The sequence below is a fragment of the Monodelphis domestica genome, chromosome 1 (genome assembly GCF_027887165.1).
Source record: "Monodelphis domestica isolate mMonDom1 chromosome 1, mMonDom1.pri, whole genome shotgun sequence".
Lineage (NCBI taxonomy): Eukaryota > Metazoa > Chordata > Mammalia > Didelphimorphia > Didelphidae > Monodelphis > Monodelphis domestica.
In genome coordinates, this window is record NC_077227.1 from 557,176,604 (window position 1) to 557,192,651 (window position 16,048).

Consider the following 16,048-nt stretch of genomic DNA (forward strand, 5'->3'; position numbering starts at 1 on the left):
TCTCCTAATCATAATTATACTGAATACTCACTTTAAATATTAATCCTACCTCTTTCAATAATCATTCCATTAATCAAAAATTCAGGGTCTCTTATAGGTTGGGCCCTTTGCTAGAAGGTGAGAATACAAATACCAAAAAAATGAATCAATTCCTACTCTCAAGCAACAATTCAAAGAGGGAAGAAAAGTCCATATAAAAGTATGTACAGAATAAATATTTTTAAAGTACAAATAAATACAGTCTAGCTTAAGAGAAAGGTCACTAGAAACTGGAGAGAATAAAAAAATCTGAAGATAGGAAGTTCCCTCTGCCTCTATAGTATCATCTTTTAGTTACATAGTAAAGCTGAACATCTGACTCTTTTGTCTTCTGAATTACAAGTCACTTTTACTAGCATTTGGAGTAGCTGTTGAAATAAAAATACAGAGAAATGAATGAATGAAAACACACTTGTTAAAATGCTATCTGTCAAGCATTGTACTAAGCTGTGGAGATACATATTTTAAAAAACAAGATAGTTCCTGTTCCCAAATTGTTCATACTCTAATTAGAAAGACAAAAAGTATAAAAGAAACTTCAACTGAAGGGAATATGGAAAGGTTGAGAATTCCTAAGGATTTAGTGGCAGAGTTGTTGTCCAAGAGTCTTTAGGACTCGTCAGTATGCTGGATGATTGGTTCCCTGGAGAATCTATAGAATATAGAAGCAGAATAAATAGTAAGGTCACCTAGTCTTTCATTTGTTTGGAAGTAATAGATGTATTAATTCCCATCTTTTCCACATAGTATGCAGGCAAACAGAATACATGACATCTGGGAGATGTCAAAGCACTTTAAGATTTGCAAAGTGCTTAGTATATTTTATTTCATTTGACCATCACAAAAACCCTGTCAAGGAGATATTATTATTGTTCTCATTTTACATTTGGGAAAATTGGTGCTGAGAGAAATTATACAACTTACCTAATATTTCACATCTCTTAAGTGTCTGAAGCAGGATTCAAAGTCAGGTCTTTCTGATCCTAAATCTAGGACTGTAATTCATCATTCTATGTAATTGCCATAAAATAATGATAATAATAATTCCTGGAACAATTGTTGGAATAGCCAATGATATGCTAATTGCAATCTGGGTCACCAGACAACCAATGAATGGAACGTATGAAAAGACAAACAGGCTTTCCTCCTGAGTCAGAGGATGTGCAAATTATCACAGTAGCACCTGATACAGAAGAATATCTTTCCAAAGCACAGCAGTTAGATTTTTAAAAGGAATCTTAAAAAATAATAACAGGGTATCTCAGTGGATTGAGAGCCAGACCTAGAGATGGGAGGTCCTGGGTTCAAATTTGGCCGCAGATACTGCCCAGATGTGTGACCCTGGACAAGTCACTTAACCCCCATTGCCTACCCCTTACCACTCTTCTGCCTTGGAGCCAATACACAGTATTGCCTCCAAGATGGAAGGTAAGGGTTTTAAAAATAATAATAATAACAAAGGAATACTAAACAAATTAATTTCTCAGAGAAATGAATATCTTATTATCTTTTATGACCATGGTAGATACTTGAGCTCCTAGTCTTAGGTGGTGTTGGATAGTGTAATACCAGCTGATAGTCACATTTAGGTATGTAGTTCAAATTATTAAAAGAATCTTGAAAGGCAGAGTCAGTCTACTTTTGTTTTTTTTTAATTTCATAAAGTCAAAATAAAACCAAACTCTATGAAACCTTTTGATCTTTGCTTTTATGGGTGAAGTCACTCAAAGTCACTGCCATGAAAGTACTCTAGAATTGTGTGATTGTAGTGACCCTGGCTGATCTCAAGCTAGCCAGGCAGTTCTAAGCCTAGAAGAGCTCATTCTTCATTGTTCAGTTGTCTTGAGTTTGGGGCCTGGCTTAGAGAAAACAGCTTTGATAGGTCAAATAGACATTAGTCAGCTCTGCAGTTGACTCCTTTCTAAATTTCAGCATCAGATCATAGAGATACTAATGGATTTGTAGACTATTACCAAGATTCTACAACTGAATGTCCTGAGATTAGGCCTGACTTTGGGTACATTTATGATGACTCCAAATCTTGAAACAAATTTTACCTTTCCCCCCATTTTATGTCAGTCAGCTTAATGTGCTGGGAAAAGCTCAGAGCAATGAGGTTAGGAGTCCTGTGTTCAAGTCCCATACCAATACTTCCTAATTTACTCTATGGCCCTAGATTAACATCTTAATTTCTAGATAACAGAACTTCTTTTTAAAATGAATATTTATGTTTTAAAATTCATTTCTCTCTAAATATGGAATTTCAAGTTCTCTCCTCTGTTCCACCCCCTCAAGATGATATCTACTTACATTTGCAGAATTATTTCCTATTAGTCCCCTCCATACACTTTATGTGCCAGTCAAACTAGACTGCCTGAATATGCCTAAAAATGCCCTCACTCACTATTCCCTCTGCCTATAATGCTGTCCCTCACCATCTTCAATTATTGAAATACTACCCATCCTTTAAAGCTCAATTTAATTGTCACCTTCTTTTTCTGAAGATCTCCCCAGAGTTCCCCAATAGCAATGACCTTTCTCACCCCTTCAAGAGCACCATTTTGTTTTGTAAATCTCCAATACACTTAGCACATATTATATTAATTGTAGTTATCTCTCTTCATGTCTTATCCCTCTTTGGGACTGCAAATTATATGAGGGAAAGTAACTAGGCCCTATATCAGCCTCATTTCTTTCCATGTATTTAACCAAATGGTTGCTTAATAAATGTCTGTTGAATAAATGAGTAGAGTAGCAGCAGAAGTCAATGAAAAAGCTGAAACCATTTACAACAGCATAGAATAACCTTTCAATTCTTCTTTAATTCTTGTTTCTCTATATACACGAAGAACATCATCCAATCTAGCCTTTTCCTGTATTATTCCTCCTTCCAAATTAAAAATCTCTTAGCCATCAGACCCCTACTACAATGTGGTGGCAGCCCCTGCTATAAATATACATTCAGCCTTAAAATTGCATGGTACATTTTAAGATGAACTCCCTTTAAAAAAAAAAATTTACCTTCTGTCTTAGAATCAGCACTAAGTATCAATTCTAAGGCAGAAGATAAGTTAAGGGATAAGCAATTGGCGGTTAAATGACTTGCCCAGGGTCACAGAGATAGGAACTATCTAAGGCCAATTTGAACCCAGACCCTCCCAACTCCAAGCTTGGCTCTCTATCCACTGTGCTATCTGGCTGACCCACTCCTTTTGCTTTAATACAGACTTTTAAAAGTTCTGAATACCAATAAAAGGAAATATGGATGTCAAAACAAAACAGTAAAGCAAGCCAATTTTATTGAGAGGTAGCTACACACAAAACAAAAACCAACATGGTAAAAACAGGTCAAATCCACTATCTGAATCTGGAGAATATATAGCTTTCTTTGAAGGGTAAAAAATTATTCTTCAAAGTATTAGAAAATACATATTTGCTTTAAAGGAAAAGAGGATGCAGTAAGCCTTAAATAAGTTAACTGGGTCCAGTCATTGCTAGAGGGATGATTGTATCAAAGCAGACCCTCACTTTCATACTACAAACATATATTCTTATCCTTTGCAAGTTTTATCCATGTACTCAAAAAACTGCTCCATACAACATGGGAAAGGCCTTTTCCCAGATTTCTTAATTTTACATGAGTATCAGTGGAGCAGAGCACATGGGCTGTCTACCTGCCATCCCTTACTGTCACTAGAAAACCCACCAATTTCCTCTTTTATCATTCATCTTTTTGGTGATATCATTCAAGCAACTTTTGTGCTCAATTCTTGGTTGGTTTTAAGCTTCAGGTAGATTATACTCTCCACAATTCACTCCATTGCCTTTTGTGTCATTTTCAACTTTAATCTAGTTATCACTAAGTATAATGACAAATCATATTAATGGATTCTGACTCAACAAGCTGCATGTATATATATATATATATATACGTACATATATATATATTTATATATAGCATAAAGGAACATTACAACATTTGGTCCATTTCGATAGAGAAATTGCCCCAGAGTCAGGAAGACATAGGTTCAAATCCAATTTATGACATACAGGACAAATCACTTAACTATTAGTTCCCCAAATAACTTTCTAAGACTAGAATTTGAAAAGCAAATATGAATTGATTTGCATTGCTAGGAGTTTCTTAACCAGAGCTTATTAATTTTTAAACCTTTGAAAATGAACATGGTAATAAAATGCATCTCTATCCTCCAAATCCTAGTCTTACTAAGTTTGGAAATGCACATCATCATTGACCATTGAGTGATCCATTTTTCAATCATTATAATCTTCAAACACCAGAGATCCAGTCACAGAGATATTGTATTCTGCTTTGGGGAAAGAGGAATGATACTGACAAACTACAGATCCTTGATGAGTGAGAATGGGAGGCAAAATGGTACAATGGAAAGAATGTTGGCTCTGAAGTCAGAAAGTCTGCTTTTAAATCTTGCCTCTACTGCTTATTATGTATGAAACCTTGCTTATTCATTTTAACTTCCTGGAACTTAGTTTCCTCATCCATAATATGAGGAGATTGGATTAGATAGCTTCTGAGGCCCTTTCTAATATTAGCTCTATTATCCCATGAAGCATTTTATATGGAATTATGTTGGAAGAACATTAAAGGAAATTTTACCAAGTATAAAATTAATCTTCATTTAAAAGCTAATTAAGACATAGAATTAAGCTATATCTGTCTGATGAAAGAACTGATTCTTCATAACTATTTTTTTTTATTCAATTTCTTAGCAGTAGAGGGCTACCTTCTGTACTCTATTAAGGATCCATTGAAAAGAGCTTCTCTGTACTAGTCATTATGATGGGACATCCTTAGAAAATGAAGTAATACTTCTTTTACAATTTATATTTACAGATAAAAGTCAATGCAGAAAGCTGCTTTTAGGCAGACATAGCTAGGGTTAAGCCATGGAATTTACCATTGTGGAGTTATCCAGGAAGAGTTTCCTTATTCCTCTACCTAGAGAAGGGTCAAATCAAAGTCCCCTCAAGGTCCATCCTGGGATAAGGATCAGGCAGGAATGATACCTTTGGGAGAGTTGCTTTCTCTCTGTTGCAGGTGTGGGCCCAGGCAGAAAGGCAACACAGTTCTCAAGTAGCCTGGTGGATAGATAGAAGGCAGAGTTGCGATTTCCTTGCACTGCTTTCTGCTATTGGAAAGTAGAACCTTGAAGTATCTTGCTTCCCCGGAGAAGGGATATTATTCTGGACTCCCTTCTACCCAGAGATGAAAGCAATATAGCTTCCCAGCCCAGGGACAAGCAAGAAGTTGAGAAAAGGCCCTTGATGTGATATAACAATAGAGAGGAAGAATTTAACTGTCCAGGCTACATCCTGGTAAGAGATGTCCTAAGTTATATATTCAGTTCTGGGAGAATAACACAGGAAAAACAGTTCCAGAGGGACTATTCCTACCACAGCTCCAACTGAATTTGCCTCAGGCACCATAACTCTGAAATAAAGCTTTGCTTTTAGGCATGTTTCATAGAAAAGGCCAATTTCTGTTCAGGAAAACTCACCATATCATCTCTTGGTTTGTTTATATGTTAGTCAGTGCAGTCTGAACCACATCTACTTCCTAGGGCAAATTTCTCTAACTGACTGACCCTATATTAAAAAGCACTGACCTTCTAAATACAAATGAAATTCATTTACTTATGGCTACAATTCTCTCTTTTTCTTCTTATTGTCTTTTAGCCAGGATGGTCATGGTCCTTCTAAGGAGACATTAAAATGAGCATCTCAGGAAATGCTTTTCCTTTCCTTTCTTTTCTTTTCTTTTCTTTTCTTTTCTTTTCTTTTCTTTTCTTTTCTTTTCTTTTCTTTTCTTTTCTTTTCTTTTCTTTTCTTTTCTTTTCTTTTCTTTTCTTTTCTTTTCTTTTCTTTTCTTTTCTTTTCTTTTTTCTTTTCTCTTCTCTTTCTCCCAAGGCTGTTTTTGTGCTAGGACTCAATTGAATTGCAGCCCAGCATTTATCTAAGAGTTTCTTGTACATTTTCTTCCATGGCAATTAGGTTAGACTTTTTGGTGAAGATTACAGGTTCTTGGTGTGTGAACAGAACCTGATTTAATTTAAAATCTGAAAATTAGAGGGAAATAATGGGATTATCCACAAAGGCAGTAGGAAAAAAGATGTGAGGGAAGAGATTATAAGGGAATCATAGAATTCAGGCTGGAAAGGACCCTAGAAATAATTTATTACAGTCACCTCATTTTACAGATGAGGAAATAGGCTCAGTAAGACAATTATTTTCTGAATGTGGTAAGTAGCAAAGCTAAGATTCAAATTCAGGTGTCCTGATAAAGATAATTTAAATTTAGGACCCAGAAAACTAGAAATCACTTCTTCTGAGCAAAGGATTGGGCTGTACCTATGCCTATATTTTAGACTAGGGAGTAGCTTTCAATGGCTACATGAGTTCTTAACTCTACTGATAATCCTTAGACAAAAAAGTTGTTAACTTCCATTTAATGTTTCTTACTGTTATAGATCTGAAATGAATAGAGAGCTGGTTCTCAAATACAGGAAGACTTGATTTCAAGCCCTTATTTTGAAATAAATTAGCTATGTGACTCTAGGGAAATCATTTAGCTTTACAATTTTCTAGGCACTACAAATTGCAAAGGAGGCATTGGCTCTCATAGGTAGCAAGAATTTCTTGGAGTTCATTACACCAATAAAATTATAGAAACAGATTGTATCTCTATATTAATATTCTCAGAATCTTCAAATCATCACTACCTTCTATGCATTACTTTATTTTATGAACCCAGTTTTTGTCATCTTTTGTCTTGTTTATATATAACCAAAATAAACATTTGTCTTGTTTTTGCAAGTAGTGGTTGTGGGTTTGAAACTTCCTATGTCATTATTCTTTCTTCTGTAAAGAAGGAGTCCTAGGCAATAAAGAGAAATGGAAAGAAATGGAATCATCAGACTTCTTCCTATTGGGAAGTATTTAAAGTATCCTCCTTTCACTCCTTGAGAGGGTAGACTATCCAGATTTCTAGGGTTGAGTCAATTAATCAGCCAATCTTTGCAACCATTCCCCAAGATCTTGGGAAAAGATTCCAATTCAAAATATTCCAGAACTTGGAAAAGTTGGTGGAAGTTGCAAAGCATCATGTTTTGACTCTATGTAATAAACAAAATTTCTAATCATTAGAACTATTCAAAAATAGTATGGACTACCCATTAAAAGGCAATGAGTTCTCCATTTGAGGGCTCCATGTAGAGGCTGAATGGCCTCTAGTTGCTATAGAGATTTCTCTTAAGATACACATTAGGCCAGATGACTTCCATTGTCTATTCCAACTCTAAGATTCCAAACTTCAAACTCCATCAGTTCTTAAAATAAAATCATCCTTTCTATCAAAGGTGCCAGGGAAAACAGTGATAAAACCAAGATCACTGAAATTTCCACCAGGTCTTCTACCCTTCAAGTAACTCTGCTGAAATGATTAAATGGATAGGATAAGAAGTAACACTTTCCCCCTACCCATCTTATACACAGGAAAAGAGATGGACATAGAAACAAAGTCATAGAGATGGAGACAAAGAGAAACAGTGTCAGAGACCATATTCGGGGACAACTTGACCTGAAACAAGATTTATGATCCTAGGGAAACTTAACAAACAAGTTACCTCCCAGGCGTCGCCAAGACCAACAGCCACAAAACATAACAATAACCATTCTTCATGTTCCCTCCTGGTACAAGCAGTCTTTAGTCACCACCACCACCCCCCCTTTACCTCAAGCATATATATTCTACCTTACACCTGCAATAAACGGAGCCTTGACACTACCAGATTGACTCTGTCTCTCTATTACGTGCTTGGTCTCCCCCTCTCTCCCCCTATGGGTTCTTTTTAGGTGGCTGCTCCCCGAACCCCACCGTTGAAGTCCGGCAGGCCCGGATAAAACAGAGACAGTCACAGATAGAGATGGAAAGGAGGGAAGGGAAAGAAAGAGCTGATCATTACATGTTTCCTGTATGGTGCTAGTTGTATTTATCCAAAGTCAAGGCCCTATAAGGAACTTTATCATATGTTTCTGTAGGATTCTAGAAAAATTTCTTCATACCTCATTAGAATTTTGTGTTTTCATTATGGTTTTTCTGTTGCTATATCAATTATGGTATGGGAGAAACTATACTACCACTCCCCCCAGAAGGGTATAAAAAAAGGGTATAAAAATACTCAATTAGGAATTGATGTATGACATAGTATATATATATATATATATATATATATATAATTTGACTGAATTTATTTATTTATCCAGTAAGTATTTATTAAGTATCTGTAATAGAACACAGGGGAGATATAGGGATAAAAAGATTAACAGTTTTTGCCCTCAAGGAATTTTCACTGTAATAGGGAAAATGGCAGGTACACAGATAAGAATAAAATAATTCTAATAAGACTTTAAGTGCCTAAGAAGTATATTAAGTAGTTTGAGATTTACTACTGCCTTTTAAATTGATAAGCCTATGTAATCTATATTATATTTTAAAATATAGCAATACTACAGAAACTATTCAAAGTACTCAATATATTACTCTTTGTAATATAAAAATCAGAATATACAAATCAATTTCTTGGTTTAAAATAGATATTATTTTGGTTTGGGAATAAAACCCTTCAAGGAAATATATAAAAATGTATATGTCTACACTCTGCATTATAAACCACTTGAGAACATATATTTGTCATCCCTCTAGTTCCCACATAGTACCTGGAACATGTATCAACACAAATAGAGTCATACAAAAAAAATCCCATTTAGTGATCTTTGAAGCAGAGTGAAAAAAATGGCTATTATGGCATTCACAAAAATGAAATGCTAGTCCAAAACTGCTTTCAGAGAAAAAGTATTTGACAAAGTTTAAATTTAATAAGTAGAGTTTCTCATTAAAAAAAAAAAACAACAGAGTTGTTAAACCTACATAAGAATGTAACAATGTCTTTTAGTTTTTGGTAGGGTGCCCAATGGTACTTTACAGATGAGTCATTAAACAAACAAATGGATAAAGAATATGCTTTAATAACCAACCCTCTCTTTTTTTACTCTTCCTATCTACAGTGTCTAAAAGCTCACATTAAACTCATAAAACCAACAGAGTCTGTCTCTACTCTGAGGTTCTTTGTTTCCAAATTTTCACATTAAATATTATTTTTGGTTGTTTTCTTGACACCTTTTCCCTGTCTACTCTGATGAATACAAAGAACATGTTGGAATAGGTGCATTGCCTCACTAAGAAAGAATACTTGTATCCTAAGACTGGATTTTCCATAAATCGGTTTTATGACCCTGGAGTTGTGACCCTTTGCCTGTCTGGGCCTTAGTCCCACAATATGCAAAATTAGAGGATAAAACTAAGAACTCTCTAAGTTCATTTTCAATTCTAAAATCAATGAATCTGTAATTATAGTATCCTTCTCTGCCTCTTACCAACTATGCAACTCTGGTCAAATCTTTACTTTTCTCAGTCTTAGCTGCTTCTTATGTGAAGTAGAGATAACAAACAATACTTTGTGTTTCCAAAGGCAGGATACTAACTTTTAGACTGTTTTTAAAAGAAATATAACCTGCAGGAAATCTTTTGACACCCTTTCCACCTTTAGCATCTATGTTACTGGGTGATCTTTTGATTATAATTAAGACATACTTTGAAAGAGGCAAAATGAAGACAGTGACAAAAACTATACACAATCAAATTTACTTTTTTATCTAAATTCAGAAAAAACTCCTAAAAGTCTAGCCAAATTCTCTCTTTAGGGCTTCTTCCAGAACATCAAAGGAACTGATTTAAATAGATTATTTATTTTTTAACCATTACCTTCTGTCTTAGAATTGACATTAAGTATTCATTTTAAGGCAGAAGAACGGTTAGGTTTAGGCAACTAGAGTTAAGTGACTTGCCCATGTTCACACAGCTGGGAAGTGTCTGAGGACAAATTTAAACCCAGGTCCTCATCCTCTATCCACTGTGCTGCCTACCTACCCTTAAATATTAAATAAGGGATAAAAGGTAGTTCCTGAATTACATTTTTAAATAATCATGTTCAAATTCATTCATCCAACAAGCATTCAGTAAGCACCTACTATATACTATATATAGTGCTAGGCACTAAATATATAAATTCAAAAACTAAGCAACTTCTACACTTAGATGTTTACATTCTATTTGAGAAATACACAATAGGGGAAATGCTGCCTTTGATGTTTCACAGTAATTTCTGTGAAAAAGAGTTAGACATTTTAAGTGTTTATCAACTCAATATAGATCGTTGTGATGTGGCTGCTAAAAAGCATTTAACATTTATGCCTCAATAAAAAAAAGTGCATTGTCTAGATCAAAGGTATTCACAGTCCAACGTATTCTGCATTAAGTATACACTATTGGAATACCATGGCCACTTCTGGGCACCTTCCCTTAAGTGGGATATTACTAAGAAATTACAAAGTAGAGAGGAGAATAATAATTAGTGTGTTGAAATGTCTTGAAGCCTTGAATTAGAAACATTTGAGGGGTCTTGGGAAAATTAACCTGGAAAAGCAAAGACTTAGGAGAAACATGATTTATTGTTCAATAATGTTCAACTCTACATGACCCTCTGAACTAAATGTCTATGGGGTTTAGCTGGCAAAAATAGTGAAATGGTTTACCATTTATTTCCTCCTCTAGTTTGGGGCAGGGATTAAATGATTTGCCCAGGCTCAAATTCAATGGCTAGTAAGTGTCTAAAGTCACATTTGAACCCTGACCTTACCTTTTACCTTTTTGATCACTCTGACTCCATGTCTAATTCTGTCTATTCAGGGTACCACCTACCTGCCCCAAAAGGGCTACCTTCCAATACTGTTATGTGGCAAGAGCATCAATTCTGTGTTTCTCCAGAGGAGAAAAGGACATTTGGTTAGAAGTTACAGGCTGATTTGAAATCATTAGTAAAACCTTTCCTATGAACAGAATGTTCCCTCCCCCTCTAAGAAGGGAGCTCCCTGTATTAGAAATATTCAATCAGGGAATGGGTTAGCATAAAAGGGATTCTTCCACAAGAAGACAGTTTCAATCAAATAAGATATTATTGGTCATTAAATACCACTTGAGGCTTTGCAGGTACCATCCATTACCTTAATTTGTCACAACAACCCTATGAGGTAGATGCTATTATGATCTTCATCACATAGTGGCTTTTTCATGGTCATACAGCTAGTAAATACTGGAGAAAGAATTCAAAACCCGGTATCTCCTAACCGTAATACCAGCCTTCTTTTCACTATAACTCTCAATAAAACTGTTTCCAAAACGCTTGAAAACAATAGAACATCAGCTATTATTATGTCTTTCAGGGTGCTTTCCAGAATTGTTCTTCAAGAATTCCATGAATGTTCCTAGAAAAATGCCCTCTCTCTAAAGGAAAGGAAAGAATAAGAAAGCAATAGCAATACTGGCACCTTGTGGAGTACTGGCATCTCTGGAAGCTCTCCAGATTCCAAGGAGAATTTTAAGAGATAAAATTATTAACTAATAATAATGTTTTACTGTGCAATAAATGCATACTTACAGGCCTTGGAAGATATTATGAACACTTACTTTAGTGCAGAAGTTCTATGTGGATAGTCAATAAGCATTTGTTAAATGCCTACTATGTGGGTACATAGTACATAGTGTTGGGTAACACAGTATTAAGCACTATGTATATGAAAAAAGGCAAAAATTTTAGTCCTTGCTTTGAGTGATTGCATCCTAATGGAAGAAGCAATATGCAAATAAATAAGTATATAGAAAATATATTCAGAGAATATGCATTATGTTCTCTTATTTTTATTTAATGTCACATCAAAAGCCTTGATGAAGATATCTTAACAGAAAAGGCTAACTTATAGCCTCTTTAATTATATATTAAATAAAAATTCTGAAATATGCTAATATATTACTTATGTAACCAAATATATTATATCATATATAATACATCATGTAATATATATTAAATTTATAGTCCTTTAATTATAAATTAAGTATAGAAGTTCCCATTGTACAACAGTTTATGATTCCTTAAACTCAGAGGATAGGTTTTTTTTTTTTTGTAAATCCTACTTTCTGTGTTTTTATTTATCCTATTTTCCATCTGATTTTTCTTTTTCTTCCTGTAACAGTACAGTGGAAAGGACACTGCTTTTACAGGCAAAGAACCTGTTTAGATTCAGACTCTTCTGCTTACTTCCTGTCTGACTTCAGGCAAATCATTCAGTCTATCCAGACCTTAATTTTTCTCATTTATAGAATGAGGGGAAGATATTACTGGGGAGCTTCCAGGTTCATTTCACCTCTCAGCCTATCATTCTATGATCTAGTTCTCTCATCTTGATGTATCAATTCTGCTTTTCTTAGTCAATCAATCAACAAACATTTATTACGCACCTACTATAGGCCAGAACCTGTGCCAAGAACTAGGGAGGCAAAAGATAGTCCCCTGCCTTCAAGGAGCTTACAACCTAAAGGGAGAGAAAACATGCAAGTAAATATATACAAAGGAAGCTATATAGCAGGGAAATAGGGAAATTTTACAGGGAAAAAAAAGACACTAGAATTAAAGGGGATTGAGCAAGTCTTCCTGTAGAAGGTGGGATTTTAGTGACAATTTAAATAAAGCCAGGAAGGTCACTAGTAAAAATGGAGGTGGGGGGAGTGTTCCAGGAATAGGATAGAAAATGCCTGAGACAGAAAAATGGAATTTCTTAGTCATGGAATAGCCAGGAGGCCAAATAACATATGAGAATTCTGGAAAGGAAGGAGTGGACTGAGTTATGAATAGCTCTGAATGTCAAACAGAACATTTTGTATTTGATCTTGAAGGGAATAGGAAGGAAGAAGGAGCTTCTTGGAGTTTACTGAGTAGGGGGTTAAATGATCAGACTTCTGCTTAAGAAAATCTCTTTAGTGGCTGAATTAAGTCACAGGGAATAATGATCATATGTCATTTTTGCTCAGATTGTTCAGGTATTAATAGTCTTTTGGAGTTGGGAAAGATCCAAGAGGTTACATAAAGAGTCAAAGCAAGTAAAGGTTTAAACTATAATTTAGTCCACCTTTCTCATTTAAAAAAAAAAATCCTTACCTTCCATCCTAGAATCAATAGGGTGGATTGATTACAAGAAAGAACAGTAAGGTCTAGCCAGTGGGGATTAAGTGACTTACCAGGGTCACACAGCTAGAAGTGTCTGTGCCCAAATTTGAACTTGGGACCTCCCATCTCTAGGGCAGACTCTTATTCCACTGAAGCACCTAGATGCCCCCTAACCCTCTCATTTTAAATGGGAAGCTGAATTAGAAAAAGAAGCGGTTTGTCCAAGAAAATATATATATAAGAACAAAGCTGAGAACTCATCATTATGACTCCCAATTTACTCTTCTTTCCACTTACTCAACCACCTTTATTTAGTGCTTACCACATACTTGGCACTGTGCTGTCATGGGATAGAAAGAAAAACTATGTCTCTGCTTTCAAGATGCTGGGGATAGTTTTGCTTCCACTTTGGTTCATTCATTCATGTAGCAACTCAACATGCCTAGAATGAATTCCATTCTCATCACTGCCTGTTGTATGAATGAATGAAAAAATGTTTGTGAAGCATTTACTATCTTCAAAGCACTGTGCTAAGTGCTTGGTGTTCCATTAGAAATGCAAGATCGTCCCTGTTCTCAAGGGACTCAAATTCTAGTAGGTAGGTAACATACATAAGAGTTTAATAAGTCAGGTGGAAAGGTCTTATGGCCTTAAGGTGAAGTGGCAAAGCAGATGTTAATGTCTCTTTCATGAATGTCATTTTTTTCTAATAAAATCATATCTGTTTCTAATGCTGAACCATTTGATAGTGTTAAGGACTTTGTTTTCCAGGTCTTCTATAGCTATTAAACTTCTTTTCATTCAGGGATCTCCTCAGATGTCATAACCTCCATGAAGCCAACTATTCCTCCCATTCCATTAAAGTTCCTTCCCTCTATCCCCACTCCATTAAATTTCCCTAGAGCACTTTGTCTATAACTATCTTTTGCCCCATCACCTGAATTTATAACTAGCTGAGTACATACATTATATTCTTCTCTGTTCTATGCCTACACCAGACTTCTAGGTCCTTGAAATCAAGGATTATCTTTTACTTAAAAAATTATCTTTTAATCTCAAGTCAAATCATATCATATTGCATATAATAATAGTTTAATTAATATTTATTGAATTTTACTGAATCAACTTGATAAAAATGCAAACACCAAATGAGCTCAGGATATTTAGAATTCAGCAAATATTTATTGAACAATTACTATGTGCAAGTTACTGAAATAGATTCTTCTGCATACAAAGGAGAAACAGAATCTGCCTTCCTCCTCCAGTAAGAATGAGAGGAGACATGTAAATAAATAATTAAAATAGCATAGCAGGTGAAAACACAGCAAGATTGGTATCAAGTGTTCTGGAAATTCTTAAGAAAGAAATATCCTTTCTAACTGAGGTAAAAAGGAGGCTTTAAAAGGATATGGCATTGAAAGAAGACTTTTAAAGGCTGGAAAGAATTTAGGCAGGTGAAGATGAGGGGAAAGGTCATTACAAGAAGAGATCAGACCCAGTTTTGCTGGATATATAGAGAAATCAAAAGACATAAAGCTAGAAAGATCATAATAGTGTGGAATTTAGAGAGAAAATCATAAAAATAATTTTGTCTAACCCTTTTCCTTTACTTGACCCAGGACTAGATAGTTAACCTTTCTAACAATTAGCTAGTAAGAGTAACAGAACTAATGTTGGACCTCAGGTCCAAAACTAAATGAAACATTGTTTCCTCTTCTTTAAACTGGTGAAAGTTAATAATTGAGCTTGGACTTGTTTTAAGTAATGACAAGCAATTAAAGAGTATCAAGCAAGGTATTTTATGCACAGAGCAATATTTGAGGTAGACTATTCTGGAGGTAATACTTTTAGATCAGAGACTCAGAATCTCAGAATTGGAAGGGACTCCAGCAACACTTAGTTCAATCTAGAACTGAATAATAATAAAAATTCTCCCTAAAAATTATAACATTTGAAAACCTCCAGTGAATATCTTGAGTCAAACTATTCCATTCAAGGAGAACTCTCATTCTTAGGCAGATTTTCTTTGTAACAAATTTACATTTGCCTTTTTTGTGACTTCCACACATTGGTCTTAATTCTTCCCTACAGCCCCAGACAGAACAAATTGAATCCCTTTTTGAGTAATAGCCCTTCAAATGATGGATTAGAGGGCAAAGAGATTAGAGTCAAAGAAACCAGTTAGACAATTAAAGTGAACCACAGGAAAGATAGTGAATGCCTAAACTAGAATATAGGTTGCCTTGGAGGCAGAGAGACCACTAAGGAGAAAATTAGTAGACAAAATTATATGCAGACCAACTCTCACTCAAGTTCTCTAATGCCTCATTATGGTATCAAGTTATGACTGTGGGCTCTCAGATTCTAGGCCAGCAGCACACAAACTCCAATAGATCCTATTGTGTTTGAAATTCTTGAAGTTCAGCTATCAGTAGTCTATGTGTCTATTAGCCAAGAAACTGTCTAGGTAGATTTGGGGTGGCTCCTCACCAGAAGACTGAGTATCAGGGTATGAAGGAGGTTTTGTTTGTTTTGTTTTTGTGACTTTAGCCAAAAAAAAACTAATGACTACTCAAGCGTAATAGAGGGTTTGTGTGACCTGCATTAATGGTGAAGGGAAATGCCCACACTGATTAAATTGGTTTCCACTGGCAATTCAAAGCAACTGAAATATGTACAGAGTAAAGATTACAAGCATTGGGATGGGACCATTTGGTGGAAAGTAATTAAGATTCCTATTTAAATAGAGAAATTTTGAAGCTTAATATAGAAGCAAAGAAAGCCTTGAAAAGATAGAAGTCATCTTTTTTGTGTTATTGAGGAAGGAAGGAAGGAAGGAAGGAAGGAAGGAA

At 35.1% G+C, this 16,048-nt stretch overlaps 1 protein-coding gene across 5 annotated transcripts in view; it reads left to right on the forward strand.

The window, feature by feature from the left end:
- Positions 1–16,048, forward strand: part of DLGAP2 (DLG associated protein 2) — a 1,318,656-nt gene that overhangs the window by 1,098,086 nt on the left and 204,522 nt on the right. The window lies entirely within an intron of this gene.